This window comes from Melanotaenia boesemani, chromosome 23 (assembly GCF_017639745.1).
Source record: "Melanotaenia boesemani isolate fMelBoe1 chromosome 23, fMelBoe1.pri, whole genome shotgun sequence".
NCBI lineage: Eukaryota > Metazoa > Chordata > Actinopteri > Atheriniformes > Melanotaeniidae > Melanotaenia > Melanotaenia boesemani.
Window position 1 is genome coordinate 1,743,019 of NC_055704.1, and position 8,233 is coordinate 1,751,251.

The window sequence follows — 8,233 nt, forward strand, 5'->3', positions numbered from 1 at the left end:
ATTAGATGAGTCCTAACTGAATGGAGCAAGTGACCCCCGTCTCCCCCACTTTTCATCATCTGAAGATGTCTTTGTTTGTTATAAACTCAATACTGAATTTAAGGTTGACTTTACAAACTTGCATTTATATTTATCAATATTATATTATTTTTATACATTTTAAACTGGAACATTTTTGTTTTTATTTTTCATTTTCTCGGGCAGTAGTCCTTCAGAGATGTTTATTATTCTGACTGCCTCAGGGTAGAAGCTGTTCCTCAGTCATTTCACTCTCTTCTACCTCCTACTTGAGGCTATTTGTTGGAGGGAAAGGTCATGGATTATGTATCTGGACCTGCAGTGTATCTCCTGCAGTTAGTGATACCTGGATAAATCAGCTTATTCCCCACCTCAAACCTCCAAAAATTAGTGAACCCTGTTGTGTTCTCCTTTTACAGATACCTGGGGCCTCATTTATTAAGCCTGCGTAGGAACAAAAACCAGCATACGCCAAATATAGTCAACTTTTAGGATTAATAAAAACCAAACTTGACAGGAAAATGTTCCTAACGTCCACTCACACTCTGACCCAGACGTATGCACTGAAAATGGTAAAACAGGAAACTGCAACACCAACGGTCCAGAATAAAATCAAGGAAATGATGTGAAATGTGAGACATTTCTGCACAATCCACTATTACCTTTCACACCACATGTTAGATATTTAAGCTGTTTGCAGAAATAAATAAAGACATCCATCCATCCATCCATCCATTCTCCTCCGCTTATCCGGAGTCGGGTCGCGGGGCAGCTGCCTAAGCAGGGAAACCCAGACTTCCCTCTCCCCAGCCACATTCACTAGCTCATCCGAAGGGATCCCGAGGCGTTCCCAGGCCAGCCGAGAGATGTTGTCTGTCCAGCGTGTCCTGGGTCTGCCCCGGGGCCTCCTTCCGGTGGGACGTGCCCGGAACACTTTACCAGGGAGGCGTCCAGGAGGCATCGTAACCAGATGCCGGAGCCACCTCATCTGGCTCCTCTCGATGTGGAGGAGAAGCGGCTCTACTCTGAGCCCCTCCCGGATCACCAAGCTTCTCACCCTATCTCTAAGGGAGAGCCCGGCCACCCTGCGGAGGAAACTCATTTCGGCCGCTTGTATTCGAGATCTCGTTCTTTCGGTCACTACCCACAGCTCATGACCATAGGTGAGGGTAGAAACGTAGATCGACCGGTAAATCGAGAGCTTTGCCTTTTGGCTCAGCTCTCTCTTCACCACGACAGACCGATACAGATCACTGCAGACACCGCACCGATCCACCTGTCGATCTCCCGCTCCATCCTTCCCTCACTCATGAACAAGACCCCGAGATATGTAAACTCCTCCACTTGGGGCAGGACCCCATCGCAGACCCGGAGAGAGCACTCCACCCTTTTCCGGCTGAGGACCATGGTCTCGGATTTGGAGGTGCTGATTCTCATCCCAGCCGCTTCACACTCGGCTGCGAATCGCTCCAGTGCGAGCTGAAGATCACGTCCGGATGCAGCCAACAGAACCACGTCATCCGCAAAGAGCAGAGACCCAATCCTGAGGCCACCAAACCGGATCCCCTCCACACCTCGGCTGCGCCTAGAAATTCTGTCCATAAAAGTTATGAACAGAATCGGTGACAAAGGACAGCCTTGGCGGAGTCCAACCCGCACTGGAAACGATTCTGATTTACTGCCGGCAATGCGGACCAAGCTCTGACACCAGTCTTACAGGGACCGGACAGCTCTTACAAGCAAGTCCGGCACTCCATACTCCCGGAGTACCCCCGGACATACATTCGATTAATTCTCCTAAGAGGAAAAAAGAGGATTTTCAATAAATAGGGAGGTGATAATAATAAGAACTTCAACCACTAAAACATGTTCTGTTATTGTGAAACAAAACTTCATGTTATAAAACCCATCCAGATAAATAAGGAGCCAGTCTGCTGCCAGCATGTAGCAGTCAGTGTGGAAAGTAGCTTTGGTCCTTCATTCCAGCTGAGCGGGACCAGACTGGAGGCTGGAGGTCTAGAAGTGATGCTACGCTAATGAAACACACAAGAGGAGGATTTCCTTTATTTATTTATTCTTACACAATGCTTTTTTTAAATTGTCCCAATTTCTGTCCAGATGGTCTTTTTTTCCCGCAATTCCTTGTCCTTGGTTAATAGGGGTGATTGTGTCCCTCTGCACCGCCCACCCAGCTGGAGCACCACCCACCCAGCTGGAGCACTGCCCACCCAGCTGGAGCACCACGCCCACCCAGCTGGAACACCGCCCACCCAGCTGGAGCACCACCCACCCAGCTGGAGCACAACCCACCCAGCTGGAGCACCGCCCACCCAGCTAGAGTACCAAGTAAGAAAGAAGTATTATTCAACACTAAATAAACTGCTACCAATCTCAGATGTATCTGTACATATATATTTTATAAATAAAACAAATTACAGCTATCATTACTGTCATTTAGCAGATGCTTTTCTCCAAAGATATTCACCATACTGGGAAACGAACTTCGGCCTCCTGCATGGCAGACGGATGCTCTACCGACTGAGATATCCACTGGCGTGTTTTGCCTTCTGACGCTGCTATGACAGCATCTGCCACCTGTTGCCACTATTACACCTTTCTGACACACCACGCCGTGCCCACCAATTAAACATTTTTACATTTATTAATGTGGTACATCAGGATCTTTGTCTCATACCCCGAAAAATTACAATTCTTAACTCCTTTTCCCTCCCGAGCCATCATGCAAATGATGTGATGAATATGTATTACAGGCGTCCACCTGACCATTTATAGCCACCATGTGGGCGTGGGAAGGCGTTGCCTCATGAGCTCCTGCTTTAGAGTTGATTCTGATTTATGAACGGAAACAGGTGTAGGACGTGCGTGAAGTAGAAGAAAGTAGAAGTGAGCAGCATTTCTTTTTTGTGCAGCAGACGCTGCCTGTAGTTTGCTTTGCTACACACAGTTTGATAAATGAGGCCTCTGGAGTTCAGCTGGACATCAAACTGGACTGGGAATGCAACACAGAAGCACGTAGAAGAAAAGACGGAGCAGACTCGGCTTCTGGAAGAAGCTGAGATCCATCAATGTCTGAACCATGATGTTTCGGATCTTCTGTCAGTCTGTGGTGGAGAGTTCAGACTGCTTTGCAGCATCTGATGGGGCATCAGAACCAGAACCAGAGACCGGTGTGTGAGAATTACTGACATCTAGTGGTAAAGATGGGTATAGTACAGCAGTAAATGTATGTGTGGTGGCCGTCAGTGGCCAAACTTCTTCCACACATAAAGATGTTTTCATGTGTGAGTGGATCCAGCGGCCTCAGGTGCAGCGATGACTGCACTACAGGCATCTACAGGTGTACTATCTTCTTCTATGGTGCTTTTTATGTGTTATTTATCCCAGACGGTGCTCTAGCTTCTATAAAACAAAGCTTCTACTTCAGTTTTAAAGGCCCTATAACCCACCCCTGGAATGTACACACTTCTCTAGGTTCATACGGAGCAAGGCTTTGAGTGCAATAAGCACATCAACAGCACCGATTTTAATTAACCGCACTTTTAATTAAACAAATTTTAGTTTGCAAACAGAAAATTGTGATGTATTACAAAGAAATAACATTTGCATGAAAAACAAATTAATGGGCCCTTTAAAGAAATAAAAGTCTTATTTTCTTAGGTTGTCTCTCAGTTCAAGAGCTTTTAAAGTGAAAGTCAAGTTATTTCAGATCAGAGGGGTTCTGATCTGTCTGAGTTCAAAGGTCGACAATCCGCATGGTCCGGTCCCCGGTCATCAACGCTTCGCCATCATAAAAACAAGTTCTGCTTACTCCAGGACTCGGATTCCTCCTCGATGCCCCTCATGTGCGTGCTCTTCGCTGCAACGGCAGAGACAAAACAGGAAGTAAACACAACCGGGAAGTTCCTTCCCAGTCTGGACTGCACTTGCCCTCAAACTGGCTGTTGGATGACTGTTTGCTACCTGCTTGGCTAGCTGATTCAATACATGAGATGCTGCCTTTAAGTGGCCTAGGAATTTTCCACATTTGACGAATAAAATAAAATGAACAAAATTAATAAACAATTATCTCCTTTTATCAGGTTAGTTAGGCATGTTGGCTAACCTGGTTTTTCCGAGTTGCTTGTGCATTCAAAGACACCGTAGTAAAAATGGTGGCTGCAGCCATGTATGTGGATCTTCGGTGAGTAATTTAATGCTTTATTCTAAGAGATTCAAAACATAACAGTATTTTTAGTAAAGTCATCAGATACCAGTAGAACCATGGATCAGTCTGAGCAGGTACGTTATTTTTTTTACTTCAACAAGTCCAGAAAATGTAAGTTTTATTTTTTCTTTGTTGTTGTAGATCTTTAATCAGGACAGCTCCAGAGGTACTATCCATGGTTCTACAGGTTTTGGGGGGTCTTCTTGAGGCTGACCAGGTAAAGGGGGTGCTTTCTGTTTGGTTAGAGACATTTAGCTGTATGATGGATGGATCCACGCTTTTCACATTTTGTTGTGCTCTGAATAACCATGATTTCTGTGTTATTTACTGTGGAAACAGTCTGAGGGATCAGACCATGTTAGTGTGTAGATGTGTTTTTTGTTTTGTTTTTATAGGATTTTTTTTTCTTTTTTTCTTGGTGTGTGTGTGTGTGTGAGAGAGAGATTCTCTTTCTGCCTGCAACTATAGATGGAAATTAGCAAGAACACTACAAGCTGGTACAGAGCATCTTACCCTGTGTATAATGTACATGGTCAAATAAACCAAATAAATGAAAAGAAGGGCCCAGTGTTCCCAGTATAATCCCTCCTCTGCCATTTCCTGATGGGTTCAGTAAATTCTGTGCTTCCCTTCACTTCCAGTTAGGCTTCGGTTCCATCCAGCACCAGTCACATGTAGACATGCAAGCATTACCGATGTTTTTGGTAGCCATGTTTTCTTCTCACAGAAAACTGAATTAATCTGATGGTGTTCATTTCTAAATAAATCCATCCTTCTATGTGCAGCCTTCTTTGATTTGCCATGGTTTTGAGCTGACCATGACACACACGGTCACACCTCCTCTCCCCTGCCTCCTTTAGGAAGATCAGACCACAATCTTCTTCTCACCTCCACCTACAAGCCCATCGTTCAGCAGCAACCAGCCATCACACAGGCTATTAAAACCTGGTCAAATGAAGCTGAAGACGGTCTGAGAGGTGCTTTGAGAACACAGACTGGAATGTCCTCTGTAAACCACATGGATGGACATGGATGCCAGGGACAATAATAACCTCTGATTTAAAAAAAATAGGGCTATTTCCTCAGCAGTATGGAAGCCGAGAGTGGCTGTAATCGGTTCTTATTCTTTTTTTAATCATTATCTTGAGATGAGTTTGTTTTCTCTTTATCCTGACATAACAAGGACTTAGCGGGATAATTTATCTCGTTATCACAAAAAAGAAGGACTTTGTTTTCTCGAGATAACAAGATGATTAAGGTGGGCTAAAGTACGTGTGACACCTGATTTCATTGATTAAAACGGTCCCCATGACAGCTGATAGGAGGGGCTAAGGTCATGGTGTAGATGTGTAATTATGTGAATGAGTGATTGCTAAAACTTAACAGTCAGAGATGTCAGAATTTCAGCCTTTGACTTGATAGAAGTAAAATTGGAAGTACTGATCAGTGATGGATGTTGCTCGATCTTATGTGAGCTTGCATCCGTTGCTGTACTGAGGCCCAGTATGAACAGCTCTGGGATGCCCCTTGGACCCACCAGTTGAGGTGTTGGAAGAGAAGAAAGTAATGGGTAAGCCCCACCTCAAACACTGACAGCCCTGCAGAGCTCCTTCAGAGACAGACTGCTGCATCCAGAGCGTGAAGGAGCACTTGGAGGAGGTCCAATAAAATCCAATATGATTTACTAGCGTACATAGCCTACTTGAATAAAAGTGATCTACAGAAGCCTGGAAGTCACTAAATGATCTGGAGGTAAAAATAAGAATCTCCTTTTAGAATAAAATCACTGAACTTTGTGGACGTATTAACAGCAAGTTTAAATGAATTTTTGCAGAAGTTCATCATTAAAGTTCTTCTCAGGGAACAAAGACAGAAACACCATCAGCCCGTTGATTCGGCTCATTATTAATAGCAACTGAATAATTATGCAGTTAATAATTAAAAACACTTCTTCCTTCAGAGGCAAAACATGTGACCTCAATAAACCTAAATGGTGAGAATCTATGATACGTGCAGTGTGACGTGTACAGTGGCAGGACTTTACTGTCCCCTGCTGTCCACACTTAATCCTTCTATAGATGACTAATCTCACCGTACGCATGCACATCTTCATAAACTCATCTTTGTGATCAGAACCTGCACGTTTCAGACACTATGAAGATAAAAAAAACAAGCCTGGTGATACAGACTGACTAATCAAATCAAACAAGATCTAACTAAACTCATTACAGTCTGAATTGATAAATAAAACAGCATTTATGAAAACTGATTTATTTTAAATACCTTAAAAATCAATGAACTGATCAATAAGTCTGTCTTTACTGCCCCTGTGGTATCAATTCATCACTGAACATTTTCCATATATCCCTAAACAGGGGTTGATATGTGTTTTATTATTCTTAATACGTTTCCATGGAGACTGTGTGCATGCAGCAGCTGGTAGATGGATTAATTCATTCTGTGTTCAATCACTTCTGATCAGTTTTGGTATTGATCTGTGAAGGCTCTGACCAGGATCTTCCCTTTCACTCACACATAAACCAGGTTTCTAGAATCTAAAATTCTTCTCCTCTCATATAAAACTCTTAACGACCAAGGACCCTCTGGATCTTAAAGATCTCAGAGGTCCAGATTTTCCCATCAGAGCTTCACTCTCAGACTGCAGGTTTACTGGAGGTTCCTAGAGGTTCTTTTTTTTTTTTTTTTTTAACTTGTCCTGTCCAGCATCATAGCAGCAAAATGATAACCTGGTTTCTGTATCGTGCTGAACAAATTTGCTCTGCCAAGGGGCGGTCTATGGGTAAAGCTCCTCTTGATAATGTGATATATTTATTTATTTATTTACTTTGAATCACGGAATCTATGTAATCTTGCTGGACCTGACCGGAGGGGACAGACAAAGATGGAAAAGAGCAAAAAGAGCAAAAGGGAAAGAAGAAAGGAGACAAAAAGATCACAGACAGAAGGAAACGACCCTTCAATCCACACGATCACCAGACAACAAACTGTTACACCTGTACATGAACACACCAGAAAATTTCCTACAACTTTTACAAAAGCAGAAACACACACACAAAAAAAACAGAGCTGCTAGGAGTTTTTAAATAATAACCAAATCAAAAAGACATAACAGCGACCAGATACTAACTCACAGGAAAAATAAAAAGAAGAATTATCTCTTAGTATATAAACCCACTGGACAACTCAGTGACTGTGTCAGCATGCAGAGGATGAGGAAGAGGAGTGATCAGTGATGAAGAGAGGTGAGTGAGATCATGCAAATGCGACCACGCCTCCACGGAGGTCAGAGGCAGACCAGGGCCAGAGGCCCGGGCCCTCAGCAGCAGACCCGGAGCACCAACCCAAGCTACCCCACCACAAAGACGACTCCAGCCCCACCCGAAGGGCGGCAGAGGAGAGCCCCAGCAAGAGCCCCCCACAGTCCCGGGGCAGAGGTCCCAGTGGGCCAAGATCAGCAGCCAGGGACCGGCCACCCTGGGCAGCCCAAGCGAAGGGCCCAGGACACCAGGAGCCCAGAGGCGGCCGCCCCACCCCCCAAAGGCAGAGGGCCCGCAACATGCCTAGCAGGACCAGGCCCCCCCAGACAGCCACCCGGCGTAGGCCAGCACACACCCCGATGTTCCAGCCACACACCCCGGGAACCAGGGTGCTATCGGCCCCCTCCCCCTACTCCAATCTGCACCCTATTTAACCCCCCACTCACACCCTCCCCCTCGCCGCACCCACAAGCACTCACCACCACACAGTCACGCCACACACAACCCACCCACCATGCCCCGTGGGGGACATCCCCGGCGGACCAGAGGACAGCGAGCCCCAAGCACCCCCCCCCCTTGACCCAACACCCACAGAGCCAGCAGCCCACCAGCGCAGCCACCCCGGGACCCGGCCCCGGGGCAACCATCCCCCCCCCCGCCCACCCCCAGCCACACACAGGGGGAACAGAGGTGTGAGAGGTCCCCAACACCA